Here is a 17,494-nt window from a genome sequence, read left to right on the forward strand (position 1 = left end):
AAAACTTCTGGATACTGAAGGATTACATATCAAAGTTTGATCCCGCTATTGCTTTATACAAGAATTTGTCAGACATATCCGTGGCTTATTAAGGCAACCAAGGGGCTGAACTGGGGGACATTCTTCATTTCAATTTTAGAAAACAATTATTTCTAAATTATGGTCAAAATACTTTCTTACTTTTTTTCTTATACAAAGAGATTTTCTGCATAATTACCACCTTGATTATTCCCATCAGTAGAAATTTAAAAAATAAAGTTTTTTAAACAAACAAATGAAAAAAGCTGCTTATATACAAAACGATTTTTTCTTTTATTAGTTTTGTATGGCAACTTGTAACTTTAAAGTTCAGAATAATGTCTTAAGGACCTAGTATTATCTCTACACCACAAGGAAGCATCAATTATGAATGCTGTATTGAGACAAAAATTTTGAAGAAGGAAAACCCTTTTAGAAGAAAACAAATATCTAGATGTTTTATTGATGATTGATGGAAGTCATGAACAATGATCATATGTGATGTGAAGGCAAGAATGAGTTGAGATTTGTAAGTATGTACTCTAATACGATCATTGATCTTTTGCAGTGCCAAAATATATAAGTATGTATACAAAAGCACGATATCCATTTATTTAATTATCATCTCTAAACATTGGGTTCCTCCAATTTTTACCTCTAGCTATAATCTTTCTACTGAGCTATATAGATCTGTACTTCTAATTGTATATTCACCATCTCCATCTTAATGTGTTACCGGCACCTGAAGTTTCCTCAATACACTCTTGTCATCCAAGTCTTTCATTCTATGCTGTTTATTTTTCTCTTGCAGAAATGTTTTCTTCTCTTAATGGCTTTGTCTCCATGCTATTTATGAAATAAACAAAATATGATATCAGGGCTTTTCGAAATCCAGCACACTCTGCCTGTTCCCCACATGATTGTCCATTACTCCATCCAACCTGGATGACTTGCCACTTTCTAGACTTTTCCTTTTCTGCTTTTGTTCACATTGACCTCCATGCTGTCAAGACCCTTCTGCCTCCCATACTCAATTCTACCTGCTTAAACTTCAACTAGTTTCCCAAGATACAAAGCAAATGCCATCTGACCCATCAGATTTTACTAAAGTGCCAAATCAGGGACTTCAGCTGCAGAAGGCTCTTTGTTGAATTGAAGAAATGGCCAGTCAACTCTAGGCAACAGTCGTTATTAAGTTATAAAGTAATTTAACATTGATACTGGAAACAATTTCTTACTTTACAGACCATTTGATGTCCCAATGAATAACTTAAAATGTGCATATTTTGAATGCAAGTCCTTGATGGCAGATAAGCCATGTTTTTTTGGGGGGGGAGCTCTGAAATTTATAAAAAAGTTCTAGTTTTAGTTGTGTTTGTAGCCTTAGCTATTAGGAAGGCTGAGGTGGAGGCTCATGAGAGCTTAGGAGTTCTGAGTTGCAGAAGGGTTAAAGTCAATCATGTGTCGACATTAAATCTGTTGCAAGTATGATGAACTCTCTTGGACAGGGGACCACTAGGCAGCCTACAGAGGGGTTAGTCAGCCTAGATCAGAAACTAAAAAGCTCAAAACTTCCATGCCAACCAGTAAAAGAATTGGGCCACTCTATTTCTAGCTTCAATGAGATAGATGTCAAAAACAGACACAAAAGCAAAAAGAAAACAAAACCCCCATAATTTTCTATTATGTGTTACCTTTCTCAAATGTAAATATTAATATCACTAACATGGCATTAGCCATTTTAATCTCTGCTTCTCAAAAAAATCAAACTAATAAATTAACCCTACAAAATCATTAAGAAACATAATAAGGTCACAACTTCTTTAAAAAAAGAAGAAACTTTTTTTTTTTTCTGAAACGTGTATCTGTAATTTGGTACTATAGTGAAATGTAAGCAAATGAGAAATAATTTGAGAGAAAAGTGATAATAATGGAAATAATAAAAAAAAAGACATAAAGGAAAGTGAGGTTACTCGGAAAACACTGTAAGAACAGTCTATATAGAGGGAGGATTCAAGAAAAATCTAAAAAGAATTGATTGCTTCTGGGTTATTCACACAAAGAAGGTAGAATAATAAAATTGACTACAAATAGAACAACAATTTCACCTTATATTTGTACAGTGTTTTGTGACTTAACAGTATTATTTTATCTCACTTTGAATTAGGAAAAAAAAAACTAACCCTATATGAGAACAACACCTCCATTTCATAGGTTAAATAATATAAAAAAAAAGAAGATAACCTGTTCAAGGCCACATGGTTAATAAAAATTGTAATCCAAGCTTTCTAACTACACATTTCTTCCACTACACAACATTCTTCCTCCTCTTAGAGCAATGTGATGTAAGGAGGACTGGAACGAAAGTCAGAGTAACTACACAGATAAGTCAGTGCTGTTATTTGCTAACTCTGTGACCTTGGGGAGGTCTTTTCCATCTCTTTTCTGTTTGATAATTGGTAAAATAAAGATGAAATCAACAATTCTTTATGTATTTGCTGTATTTAAAGTTATTGTGAGGATAAAATATTATAATGCATGTAAAATACTATATAAATATATGCAATTAATATAAGCCACTGTAGCCTGCAAGCAACAAATAATCTTGAGGTTATTTCTTCTTACTACTCTGCCTGTTTCTGGGCCACCTCAGTTGTTGTGTGCTTAGGGAATCCAGATTAATTTAAATATTGGCTTGAATAAGACATAATTAGAAAGGTAAATCTGCTGGGAAAAACAAAAAACAACACAGGAAGTGCATTCCAAAGATAAATAAAAATGGCTTTGGTATTACCTATTGTGAATAGATTATTTATGTCACTATTCTCCTCCTCCATTAACCTGGAAAATCAAAACTTGAATGCCTTTGATTAAAAAAAAAGCAAGCACATTCATGAAAGAAATAAAAAGCTAGAAGACTAAAGATGTTAAAAGAACAGTTGCAAGGATACTGCATAGAAAATATTGCAGAAAAGAGAAATAATTACAAAAAATAGTAGGTAGGAGTGGCTTGATCTTAAGACATGTTTAATTAAGTTAGCAGAAGGAGTCCTTATCAGAGAGTGACATTGTCCAGCTGCACCTAACTTTTTGTCATAGTAGAGGCACGGACTTGTGCATCAGTTGCTTCTGTAAATTCCATACATTCAAAATAATGCACTTTCATAGTGAACATTTTACCTCAGCTCTCCATATCTTGTTTTGGATCTTATTTTATATCCCATTAAATGATTTTAATTCTACATGGGTTTAAGACATTCCAATCTCTTATACAGTGACTGAATTTCAGATATTCACTTCCAATGATGGATCTTGAACCACTGGGAAATATCCTGAAGAACATATTCTTTCTTTATAAATTCCAGGGAGAATTTCTATAGAATGGTGATTGGATGGGCTACTTGTCATTTCATTTTCTCCTGTGCAGAGGCTATTAAAGAATAATTTATCTTGATGAGAGAACCCCAAATTAGAAAAGGTTAGACCTTTAAAAATCACATTATTGTTTCTTGAAATCCATTCCAAAAGATCAAAAATCTTAAATGGGAGAAGGGTAGGAAAGATTACTATTCTTTATGCATTACAAGTTAAATAGTAATTATTTTTTACAGTCCCCAAGGCAAAAAAAATCTATGCATTAAAACATCTGAGTAACCTTTTTTATAATTTACTTAAAATGCATTGATGACACTCAGGTTAGGGTGAAATTTTTAGATTTTGTAATGTGAATTTCCCTCCATTATTTAACTTTCTTATAAGTGCTTAAGAGTCAGTCAAGACTAACAACACTTCTTATAAATGACAAGGTGTTCTTTTTTTAAAATTATAGAATCATCCAAGATTTTAGCTGAAAGTATCTGAAAGGGAATTTTTTTTTCATTTTTCTCACTCAAAGTTAAATCCAGGAATCTCAAATTAAGAAGTGGAAGTTTAGTTTATGAAAAAAAAAGATCCAGCCATTTCAGAAGTATTCACTACTTTTATTATGATAAGTTTGGAGGTGAGACAAAAGAAGGATTAATTATTTGAAATTATATTCAATATGAAATATGGAAAGGCATTATTCCTCCATCACAACAATGTGCTTGAGATCTCATCAATGTGGATATCTCTTCCAACATTAGCAATACCACAGCATCCATTCTTGCCCATCTGGTTAGTTTATGGTTTATAGGATCTTTTTCTTCTAGCACAACTGTGAGAAAGGTTGTGCAATTACTTTTATTTCCATTTTGTAAATGAGGAACCTATGGCACACAGGGGTGAAATGATGTTTTAGAAATATTCTTTCCATATAGTTAATCAAACTAAATTTAGGATGGAAGATCATTCAAGCTGTCTCTGAAATAAAGAAATGATGGCTGGATTTGGTTAGGAGAGTATGCATTGGGCACAGTGAATTAGGTAATATATGTCATATATCTTGTAGACCAAAGAGGGGATATCTGAAAAGTTTACTTTTCAACTACATATATACTACATACATACCATGTATGTATACTACATACTACATACAACTACAATGGTAGCATAACCTCTGTTTGGAGATTATAGTGAAAATCCTAAAAAATGGGAATTTGGAAGGTGAAAATCCAAATTGGCTACTTAGCACAGCATTTTTACATAGACTGCATTAAAAACCTGAACAAGTTTGCCATTCTATGGATAGAAACTTAATTACATAATACCTTCAAGATTGAGTCTCAAAACTAATTAGTGAATGCCTGCTATTTCAGACAGGTCCCAGCCATGTTTTCATCCCTGGAGATCATCTCTCCAAATACCTCACATATGTCTCTTCTACTTTCTTCACTCTTCTACCAATTCTGGAATCATAACCAAATCAATACTGACATGGCTTCTGGAAATGGTATGCAAGTTTACTCCTCTAAGATTCCAGCTACCACCCTGTTTCTTTCCAAAGCAAAGTAGCACTCCTTAGTCACTGGTCTCTTGTTTTCTCTCTGAGGTGAGTGGTATGTGATACTCATGATGGTTATATGTGTCTAAATGAGTCTGTCAGGATAAAATATCTTTAGTCTCCTCACCCAATCTTCTGCAAGGAAGGGTTCAGTTCCTGTCAGTTGGATAGGCAGGAATTTGGGGACAGAGGCTGGCTACTCTGTTCCATGTAGAGAAAGAGAATAATGGACTAGAATTATATTGATTTCCCCCTTCCAATTTTGTTAGTCCAGTTGAAAGAATTTTTAGATTCAAGCTGAGTTCCTGATTGTGGTCTTCTAGTCTTCTATCAGGAAAGAAGTGTTCCAAGCTGTATTTCCAATGATTGACTCTCTTCACACTAAATGCCGGTTAATCAAAGAATATATACAGTGCATAGCAAATAGATTCATTCATCCAAGCCAATAGCAAACAAATCGGAAAAGTTATACAAATTAGAATATACCTGGTGACAATATGCCAGACAACAGGGAGAGTGAATTAGCTCTCCTATTGAGAAAGAGAAATCTCGTCTCCACTGAGAGAGTCCCTCTCATCTAAAAGACAATTTCCTGAAGTGTCTTGTGTAATAAGCTGGAGAAAAGGATATGAATAAAGTGCCAGCCCTCCTATATACTGGCTCTTTCTGTAAATCTTTTTCTCCAGTCAGGGACCTAAAGCGAATCTGGAACTGTGGATCTTCTTTCTTGAAATCTGAAGCCAGAAAACCAGGATCCCTCTTCTTTCTCAAACTCTCAAAAACTTTTCCCCTTCTGCTGGCCAAGGTCATTAATATCAGTTTCCCAGAACAAAGTGATTCTTATACAGATATACTTTACATTAGGGTTACATCTCACAATTAGAATGTAAGTTCCATAATGGCAGAGACTCTCTTCTACATGGAATTTTTCTCCCCAGCATTCAGGACAATGTGTACATATAATTAGTGTTTAATAAATACTTTTCAAAATTCATACATTCTTTCCTTTTAAATTAAAACAGGACTGGTAAGGGGAGAAAAGCTTTGTAATCCAAAATATCATATTCCCTGAGGCATGAAATCTTTTTGGATATCGTGGTGAGGGACACCATTTGTATCAGTTTAAAGATTTTCATCCTGTCCAGGTCATGAACAAACCCTATTGTGGATCAGTGTGCAAATGTACAGGAAAGGGAATTATTGGATTAAAGTTCAACATTGATATGTCCAAAGCAATTCTTCATTCTTGAAACTTCACCAAATGTCGCACCCATTTTGACAACAGAAGTCTTCTTTTAAGTAAATAATGGAGTTAATTTCTCCTTCACAAAGTGATCTCCTCTGAAACAGTAGGAGATCATATTGACAGAATGAAAACTAGCACTACCTCCTCTCAAGCAACATCTGTCCTATAAATATAGGGACAAGTTGAGCTAGACAGAAGATACTTTTAGAAACCAATCATTCTATGCTTTATTGCTTTCATAGCTTCAACACCTGATATGGCCTCTTAGCAATGTGCAGAACATACATTTTCTTAAGGAATTGGACGAGCACTGCTATGCAAAGCTACAGACAAGCCTTTTTAGTGTCACAGGCAAATTTAGGAAATTGTGTTGTCCCAACTGCCCTCTCATAACACCCATTTGAAAACTATTTCTGTTTGCTACTATCTTTCAGAGATATTGAGATTCCATTGTAATAAACATAACCTGAGTTATCATAAAATAAATACTTAAATGTCATGGGAAGAATGCTTCTCAAGCATTAAAAATCATAGCTTTAATAAAAAGAGGACTCCCTCATCTGGACTCATATATCCACCCCTCCACCGCACCCCTCCATGTGCTGTGGCTGATACCTCCCCTGCCTGCCCTTAATCCAAGCACTAGTACTTGAAAATCCTGATCCATACTTGAACTCAGGAAACAAACTTTAACTGTACAAGATGTAACAGAAATAGTGTGCTTGGGGACCCTCTTACGTATGGAGGAATCTCAAAGGTAATAATAATAGAAGGGCTATGGGTAGCTTCAAATTACTTTTTCTTTCTAATTGGCAATTAGTTCTAATTAACTTTTAATTAATATTCAATGTTTTCCTTTAACAAATGGAACCCTGATGAGATCACATCTGTTAATACCACTCAGTTTCTATCCCCATTTTCTTCACTTTTTCATTATTTTAACAAATGTAACTTCAGACTGAAAGGTGATCATTTAACAGCTAGGAGAAAACTGGAGTTTTATTTAAACTGATGGACTTTAAATATGGCTCTTGCAAGAAGAGAAGATCTGTGAAATAATGCTTTGCTCTGTAATCTCTAGGGACTTGTCTTCTGAACTGGAAGTTACAGTTGACTTCTTAAAATCTGAGGGAATTCGTATAAAACATTTTTAGAAACTGTATTATTCAGATATAGATGAATGGAGATGAAAGAGACCTCTGAGGTCTTTTGATCCAAAGTGCTCATTTTACAAATTAAGAAACTGATGCTCAAAAAGGTTTTAACACATTTATGATTATACAACTAGATAGTTAATCCTATGTGTCTATATCTACCCAAACAAGTAATAATTTTAATATGTCTTGTTTCAAGGGATAGTTTACATGGGAATTTCATGTAAAATTATGGAAATTCAGAAATACAATTCAGTCATCTATAGGTAATAATAATATTTACATGACACATACTGTGTACCAAGTGTCAAGCTAAATTCTTCACAATTATTATTCCATTTGATCCTCACAACAAGCTTAGAAGATAGGGGCTATTGTTATCTACATTTTACAGATGAGAAAATTGAAACAAATACAGTTTAAGTGAATTTCCCAGATCATATAGCTAGCAAGGTCTGAGGCTGGATTTGATCTCAAGGCTTATATACTAAAGACTCATGCTCATTTCACTCTGTCTCCTAGATGTCTCCATAGCTTCCATATAAATACTTTCCAAAAACATATAATCTCTTCCTTCTTTGAACTTCTAGAGTTGTTTATACTCTACTTTTATTATATGGTTATAATATTCTAATCTGTTGTAGAGTTATTTGATATATATTCTATATTTTTTTCTTTACAGATAACTTATTTTATTTCATTCTCACCTCTTTAGAAGCTAAGCACAGTATTTCATAAAGACTACATCTCTTGAGTCCAAGGTGAAAGTGTTCTGTATTTCCAGCTAGATTGGATGATCCATGAGGGCAGGGATATTATTCAGTTTTTGCATCTTATATAGTATCTTGCATAGAGGAAGAATTCAGGAATTATTTTTCACTCTCTTGCTCAAGGAATTTCAGTAACTCCTTTTTTCTATAAGGAAAAAAAAAACGGATTTCTCTCTTTGCCATTTAAAGCCTTTTACAAATTGGTCTTTAAAGCCTTTTACAATTTGGTCCCAGTCTGTTTTTCCAGGGAGATTACCCATTACTTTCCCTCATGTATATTGTTCCAACTGAAAGAGTCTACCCAATGTTCTCCATAGACAATAGCTTAATTCCTATCTTCTTACCATGGCAACCAACATCTTCCATGCCTGAAATGTCATCTTGCCTTCTGAACTCTCTAACAGCCTTCAAGACTGAGCTCAAGTATTATTCATTACAAGAGTCCCTTCCTGATCTCGTAACATGTTAGTTCCCTCTTTCTCCAGAGGGATTTTCTATATTCTTATTGTGAACATGTTGCTTGTGTCCAAAAGAATGCAAGATTCTTGAGGACAGGAAGTAATGTTTTCATTTTTTTCTCTATATCCCAAATACCTAGGACAGCATTTTGCACATAGTAGGTCTTTAACAGATGTTTACTGAATTGACTTGATTGATTGACTGAACCTAACAAGAAGTAAAAACTTGTCTAACATGATTTGTCTCTCATCTCTTCTCAGTTCTAATGCCTATCAGACACTATGGTATTAAGGTCATTCAAACAGCTCTTGGTCTCATACTTCCTTGCCCTTTAAGCTCACGGCTGTGTGTATAAATGTTTGTGTGTGTGTATGTTTGTGCATGTATGTGTGTATGTGTGCATATGTGTTCTTATGGGCTTTGGATATTCTTTTATTTGATTTTTATTTGTGTGCAAGCTCTCAGTAAATATTATGGATGCATGTCCTTTTAGATGATCTCAATTTTACCTTTTCTGATTAGGATAATTTTTCAAATCTGCTTTTGCAGCTACTCAATATTAAATCAAACTGGAGCCATTGTTCATCATGATGTGTGGATTAAGATCAACAATTGTGGCCTGCAGAGTAATATCTCTGTATTTGTATAGTAGTCATAAAGTGCAAACCACAGAATGAAATGGAATTCTGGTTAATTTTTCATTGGAATAACCAATTTCATTCTCCTGATAGAAATCTAGATTTCAAATAAGATTTTAGAGCCACAAAACCACTCCAGACTTTGTCTTTTAGTATGGGATAGTGAAAAATAAGTTTCTCCTGAAGAAAGGCAAGAATTGGGTTCAAAAATCTTCATGTTTGCCAGATGTGTGACTACCAGTCAGTCATCTTATATCTTTTAAACCCTAGTTCACTCATCAGTAAAATGGAGACTAAAAAAAAGTATTCCTATAACTCTAATGTGGTAGTTGAAAATACCAAATTGGATAATATTCCTAATGTGCACTGTAAATCTTAAAGGTCTACATAAGTATTTATTGCTATTCATTTTAATATTGACTACAAAATTAGGACTCAAGAAACTGATTGCCACAGAAATTCAGAGAAAGGAAGCCCATGCTTTTGGCAGAACAAGGTTTTAATGACAGCAAGTATTGATAAGGTTTGGAAAATAGAACACAATATATTTTTTAATTAGAGGTTAAATAATCATTCAAAAAATGAAAAGTTTTGAAAATCTCTATCTCCCTTTCTCAAGGTAACTAGGTAGTGTTATGGATAAAGTGATGGTCCTGGAGTTAGGAAGATGCATCTTCCTTAGTTTAAACCTTGGCCTCACTTAGTAGCTTTGTGACCCCTGGCAATTCACTTAATCCTGTTTGCCTCAGTTACCTATCTGTAGCTAAACTGAGCTGGAGAAGGAAATAGCGAACCACTCTTCTATCCTTTCCATGAGAACCCTAAATATGGTCACAAAGAGTCAGACTTGACTGAACAACTTTTCTTTCCCATACTGTTTTTAATTATCCTAGATGTCACAGAAATGAGTTTTATGCTTAGCAAGATACCATCTCATACGCTTATATTCACACCTAATCTTAGATCCTGGTAAAAGTAGTATGTAAAGATTTAACAGGACTCTCCCTTAGCTTTTGAATCTACATTTTTGGAATAATGTTTCAAAGAATACTAGATGCTATCTGAGACCCATTATGATGAAGAGATGCAAGAATAAAAAAGGTAATCCTTAAAAGCTCCCTGGATCTTTGTTATGTATTGGGGTGATATTGAGATGAACAGGGCCGTGAGACCATGAAATAAATAATGTGACTAAATTCTTCCCTATTGCTTCTTTTGTGATACTTGGAATGGAGAGGATTCTAATCTCTTAACAACATCATAAGGATGTGGGAAGATTGAGACCACTAACATAAATAGCTGCCTCTCATCTAGCCTGGAACTCCAGTGTTTTGGAAATGATCTTCACCTAAACACTAAGGAATAATTAGCCATAATCATAAGTAAAGTTTTATAATATCAGTTAGAGCAAATACACTACTTAAATGCTTCTTGTCATTAATCACTTTCACAGAGATAATACCATAAAGGAAGCAGGACAAAAATGTAAGCAGGAGAAGGCAAGAATACTATCCAATTAGAGAAGAGCAATCAACTAGTAGCAATCTTGTCTCTTGTAGAAGGATATGCAAAATAGACTTGTAAATCAACTTTTAAGGAACAATTCATTTGAGGGGCCAGATGGCCTCCATGACACAAAGTAGAGAAAGGTGTGGAAGGGACAGAGAACATAAGCAAGATATTCCCACAGTCCTCTCCTTAAAGAAATAGACTTGGAGTTTCCCTCAGGCTCTATCCATATGGAATGGGAAAGACTCATCATTGATGGGTGATTTTATGACCTCAATTAGAACTGGGAAGGTTAGTAGTTTCCTATTTTATCATATTTTGCTAGTTAGGTGCTAAGCTCAGATATTTCTGGGTATAGGTTATAACTGAAGCAATATAAGTGCTATCAGCCACCTCTAAATTTTGGTAAAATTGGGCAAAGGTCCAGTTGCCCTTCTCTAGTTATGTGAGTTTCTCATTCAGTTCAGCATACATTTACTAATGTAGCAGGAAAAATAAATCTTCTCCTCTGCAGTACAGGGAAGAATATATAATTCCTCCTTCCAATCTCTCTTAGAGGTTTCTGAATGTAGATGAGAATAATTTGAATAACTCTGTTTTGGTGCCCAGGATGAAACAATGGAAACTGAGAGTCATTTGGAGAGAGAAGGGCACTACTCTAAATTCCCAGAGGCACAAGGAAGTCTTAATGAAGAAGGAATCACATTACCTTAGTGTTAGGTCCTTAATAAGTGCTTGCCGATTGCCAGGGCAAAGAGGGTAGTAAGTTATTATAGATTTTGGATGATTTTGGAGTTTATTCTCCTCTTTGGAAAAACTCATGTCAAAGATAGGGAGTACTGCAACTGACACAATAATAGCTAAATTTTACCTAGAAGTATACGTTCTGCAATGTACTTTATGCATATTATCTTAACTGATTCTCAGAACAATCATGGACGATAGGTGATCCTGTTGTCCCAATTTTAGGGCTGATGAACCTGAGGTTGAGAGAAGTTAGAAATTACTTCTTCAGAATCAAACAGTTGGTAAGTATTTAAGGATTCAGCATTTCAAATCAAGTCTTTCTAACTGCAAAATCATTAATATATCCAGTGAGACAACTAGCTGGAACCTTGGGAAAGAAAAGAGTGCTTTCCTCTGGGGGCTGACACTGCAAAGCAAAAGGGAAATGCATCAATGATGGTGAACCATTGTCTTCTAGGGATGGGGAGGATTGACTGGTGACCTCTGCTCAACATGAAAGCTACTAGAAGAGAGCAGCAAACTGAAAAGACAGGCATCATAGAAAGGAATACCGAGAGAGTGAAGCAAACGTCAGGCACACCTATTTTGATGCTCTATGTAACAAAGACATAAGTTATGAAGAGTCTATAGATTTCTGGGGGTGGGGGAATAGATGCTGCTCAATAATGTGCTTTGGATTGAAACTAAAACAAATCCTTTTTGATAACTCTTAATTTGAAAAAATAACACCTTTCCTCACTCTGGTCCCCTTGGAGCAGAAGAAAAGAAGGAAATGAACTCTGGAACCTATCTATGGCTTTGGTTTGTGTTTTTCATAAAGTTTTCCAAATGAGTCCCATTCATAGAAATTCAGTTGCTATGACACAAAAAGGCAGGGATTTCCAATTAATTCAAGGTACAAAAATAATTTACTAGGGAGCAAATGAAAGTCTAAGCCTGGGAAAAGGAAAGAAGACAAGATAATGTTGGCATGGAGGGACCCTCCTTCTGCCCCTACATTTTTTCCATGATGAGATGGTGATAGCAAAAGTGGAACTCTAAATAGGCCTAGTCTCATGAGGGGAGGAAAGTGAGGCTGAGAGAATGACCAAAGCAGAGTAGTTGAAAGGCAGGATTTATTAGAGGAGGAATCGGTGTCTAAAGCCTCAGTGTTGGTGGCTAACTTTTTTTTTTGTTAAACCTTTATCTTCTGTGGCATAAGAGTGGCAAGGGCTAGGCAATGGGGGTTAAGTGACTTGCCCAAAGGGAGGATCATACAACTAGGAAGTATTCAAGGCCAGATTTCAACCCAGGAACTCCCATCTTTGGGTCTGGCTCTTAATCCACTGAGTCACCCCCCTGGCCCTGGTGGCTAACCTTTGACGAAAACAGAGACCAGCCTAGGTGCCAACATCTTGAATATCTGACAGAATAGTGACCCTTAATATAGGAGACGAATATTGGAAAAACTTCTGGGGGACATTTATTTTACCTTAAAGGGGGGACTGATGGAGAACTTCTGAGTTGAAGCACCTAAACATTGAGAACTCCTAGATTTGGGTTTTCCCTAATGATCAATTAAAGGATACCTAGATTTCAGAGAAACTTCAAGCTATAACTTGAAAAATAGTCTTTATCAGTGTATTTCATTGTATTCCACTGGTTCATTGAACAAAATAATGTATACAGTCACACCCTATTGTATGGTTAAGTCCATTATGTTCTGCTCATACTATTGGGATGCAGCGGAAAAAAAATTTGGAAAGATAAAAGAACTTAGTCCTTCAGAGGTTGGTAGCTGAAGTCATTGAATCTAAAGTAATTGGATAAATCCCCAGACAATATCCCTCAACCAGGGATTGTTACCATGGACTCTTACAACCAATTAATTAATCAATCAAACATTTATCAAATGCCTACTATATGCCAAGCATGGCGCTAAGGGCTAGGGATGTAAAAAGAGGCAAAAGATCAGTCCTTGACTTCAAAGAGTATACAATCTATTAGAGGACCTTAGAGACCTCTCCTGAGAATAATATTTTTGAATGAATAAAATAAAATTCATAGGATTATAAAGGAAACCAATTACATTGAAATATAGTAATTAAATTTTTTAAGTTCACAGATCCAAGTTTAAGAACTACCTTATGGAGGGACTTCCGGGTTAACATGGCTGCAATCTAGGCGTGAATCACTTCCTCTCCCCAGCACCAAACGAAATAGACTACCTCAAAAAAGCATAAAAATCACCTTTGGAAGAACAGAGGGACTCTCCAGTACCCCCACAGAAACGAAGGTACTTGGGGCTTGAACATTGCCACACTATAAGGAGGAGAAAAAGCTTGCAGAAAAACGTGAACTGAGCCTCCACTCTCCCCCAATCCCCGCACCTCCCACCAAACCAAAGTAAGGTATCAGAGCGCTCACTGGGACAGTGAGTGAGTGAGGAGCATCTCTGTCTGGGGAGGCACACCAGGGTCCTTGGGATCTAAAGACTGCAAGGAAACAACCTCTCAGGGCGGTTTCATGGGAAAATCCTGCACTGAGCAAAGGGGTGGCCTCGCTGAGAGGCTGCGCTGAGCAAACGGGCAGCTGCGCTGAGCACAGGGGCCTGTGCCCTAAGAAACCTCAGAGGCTGGGAAGAACTAGTCTGAGGCAACCTAAGTTCACAGAAAACCCGCCCATATCACCCAGACCCCAGACCAAAAAGGAAAGGGGAATAAAACCACCAAAGGGATGGCTCACATGGCCCAAAAAGAGGAAAAGAAAATGATTTTTGTTTCCAATGAATAATGTTTGGAAATGACCAAATAAAATAATGTATTAAAAATAAAAATAAAAATATGCAAACAAAGGACTATCTTATGCAGAAAAGGATAGTGCTAAGGAGCATTGTAGTCAGTTCTCTGAGAATCATAGAGACTTTGGTATTTTCTCTAAGCACCCTCTGGCATTAGGCAGTATATATAGAGTGAGACTACTAACCCCTGACTTTCATGAATGAATAGGGTAAGGGAACTGGATATCAGTGTCCCTTAATGTTTAATCAAGTAAAATGGAAGTCTGCTATATAATTTGGGATTTGGTGACAAAACCTGTGCTGAAGTTCCCAAATCATTTTATTTTGAAAGTAGAAATGCCTCTAAATTGTAACTGAATCATCTCGGGTTAAGTTAGAGCTTTTGGTTATAGAATAGAAATAGAAATGAGTGGTTGAGTAAGACAAGTCCAGAATTTAAAGTCAGGATAACTAAACTTGAATCTCAGCTCTTCCACTTAACCACATGTGACCATGGGCAATTCATTTAACATCTATGAGCTTTAGTTTCCTCATCTATAATGGCAGTGGATTATGCTAAATAGGTTTCTAAATTCTAATGCATCTATAAATCTATGATCCTAAGGTATTTTACTAGGTGATCATTGTAAATGAGCTAAATAAATGAAAATGCACTAGGGCAAAGTTTATGAAGTAGGAAATAATATGCATGATATGATACAAATACAGTTTTTTTTTTTTTTATCCCCAACTCTCCAAAGTGCTTTCATCCTAATTACTAAAACCCATCCTAATTTTCAACCTCTGGATCCAGTCTAGTATTATCTTGGCTACTAACCAGCTAGCAAAATGAGAGAAAATAAGGTGAAGTAGGCTACTTCTATGTTTTATGCACTATTATTGAATTATCTAGATGTGACCCTCTAATGAACACCTAATAACCAACAAATGTAAAACTCCTACTGTATAGGAAGTTCCAATATACCATCAAGTTATACTTTAAAAGCTCAAGTATAAACCAATTGTTTGAAATTCAGAAAACATTTTACCTTTGAAATAATATAAATCACTATTAGATTTCCAGGATATTATCCACCAACCAAATATATTCTTATGATATAGACTCTTCAAGTTCAACCTCATTTGTTTTTTTTCCTTTTAAAGTAATTAACTACATTACATGGTACTCTTTTCTTTTTTACACATCTGTCAAATCCTCTGACTACTTTTCCCCTACCCAGTCCCAACTTTGTCATAATGAGGTAAAAAAACCTTGCCAAATTGGCATGGAAATAGATCTCATTCTAAGTCTAACATATAGTATCATCTTTCTACTGAGACAAAGACATGATTCATCTTTAGATCCATGAATCCAGGATTGGACACTGTACTCATAGCATTACTAAGTCTTTTGTGTTATTTAGTTTTACATTTTTGCAGTCACCTTGATGTTTGAGCTCATGGTTTATTCTCATTGCTTTGTATCCATGCATAAAATTTTTTCTATGATGTTCTGAATTCCTATTTTCCATTTCTTAACAATATTACAATATTTCATTATATCTATAGATCACAATTTGTTCATTCCCCAATACTCTGGCCCCCATATTATTTCTAGTTCATTGCAAATGCAAAAAAATGTAACTACCAATATTTTTGTTTAGTTACTTTTTCTTGTCTTAGAAAACTTGATTATGTTTATAGCTAGTAGTGAAATTGCCAGGCCAAAGGGTATATATAGCATAACAATTTCTTCTTGGTATAATTCTAAATTGTTTTCCAGAATGTTTGGACTGATTGGAAGATCCATTGACAGTGCATTAGTCAGGTTGCATTGCATGCTGGGAGCTAAGATGGCAGAGTAAAGGTTACTCTGTTGACTTGAACCCTATGTGCACATACACACACATTATACAAAGGAAATAATTCATCTCAAAACAAAGAAAAGGAGGAGGAATATGTGTCACTAAGGTAAGAAGGGAGATAAGTCGAAAGAGGGAAGCATCTGTGAGAATCAGCAGAATATGGATGAGTCTAAGACGCTGCTACTCAGAGAGGGACATCAAAGCATCAGAGCTGGAAAGAGCCTGACCTAAGCCACTTAACACAGACAGTGAAGACAGAGAGGGCACAAAGCCAATGCATTTTTACATGGCCTGAGGAAATAAAGCTGCAGAATGCTTGAGACAACAAAATAGCAGAGCAAGGGCCTGGCTCAGCCTAAGCCACTCAGGAAAGGTAGGAAATGCAGAGAGGGCTTGAGACCAGTGTACTCCCACATGGACTGAGGCAATGAAGCTGCAGAGCAAGAATGAGCCCAGTTCATGAGATAAAAGAAAAATTGTCAGTATGGGGAGAAAAATCTTGCTGTGTAAAACATCTGCCACCCTCCTTATGAAAAGTTATCAGGGAAACCCCTCAACAGATACACTGCAGAAAACAAAGTCAGCTGGTTCTACTCCAATTACCAGAGAAGAGTACCCTGAAAAGTTGTAATAGTGCTCCCTCTATCCCCAGAACAGAGAAGAAGGTCAACAGATTAGAGAAGGTAAAGGCGGGGTAGAGGGGGAAACTAGAAAAATGACCAAAAGGTAAAGAAAAAACTTGACCTTAGAGAGTTATTTTAGTGACAGGGAAGATAAAAATAAAAATACTTAGAAGACAACAATGCTAAAAAGGAAATATGTGAAGCCTCAAAGGAAAGTGTGAAAGGGTATCAGGCACCAAAAGGTTACTTGGAAGAACTTGAAAAGAAGTAAAAAAGGCAAATAATAAGAGAATTAACAAAATAGTTGGGGACAAATTCACTAAAGAAATCAATTCCCTAAAAACTAAAAGAGGCCAAATGGAAATGGAGGCCCCAAAAAACCCACTGAAGAAAATAAATCAATAGTAAAATACTCCAAATGGAAAAGGAAACACAAAAGCTTGAGGAAGAAAATAAACTCCTAAAATTGCAATTAGGTAAAAAGAAGCTAATGAATTGATGAGATATCAAGAAATAAGAATAAAACATTAACAGAATGAAAAATTAGAAGAAAATTGACCTTGAAAAAAGATATGGGAGAGATAATTTAAAGATAAGTCATGATAAAAAAAAAAAAAGAATTTAGATGCCATAATATAAGAAATCATCAGGGGAAAATTGTCTTGATAGCCTCACAAAAGTAGGAAAAATAGAAATTGAGAAAATTCTATGATCATCTCCTGAAAGAGTCTCCAAAATAAAATACATTAGGACTATTTTAACCAAATTTCCAAACTCACAGGTCAA

At 35.5% G+C, this 17,494-nt stretch overlaps 1 long non-coding RNA gene across 1 annotated transcript in view; it reads right to left on the bottom strand.

Annotated features, from left to right (window-relative positions):
- Positions 1–333: 333 nt before the first annotated feature.
- LOC103092522 (uncharacterized) overlaps positions 334–17,494 on the bottom strand; it is a 44,334-nt gene continuing 27,173 nt past the window's right edge. The window contains exons 2-3 of the long non-coding RNA XR_464398.3: positions 8,047–8,254; positions 334–864 (exon numbers count right to left, since the gene is read on the bottom strand). This is a non-coding gene — a long non-coding RNA (uncharacterized LOC103092522). The remainder of the gene's footprint in view (positions 865–8,046; positions 8,255–17,494) is intronic.

This window comes from Monodelphis domestica, chromosome 3, assembly GCF_027887165.1.
Source record: "Monodelphis domestica isolate mMonDom1 chromosome 3, mMonDom1.pri, whole genome shotgun sequence".
In the NCBI taxonomy this organism is placed as follows: domain Eukaryota; kingdom Metazoa; phylum Chordata; class Mammalia; order Didelphimorphia; family Didelphidae; genus Monodelphis; species Monodelphis domestica.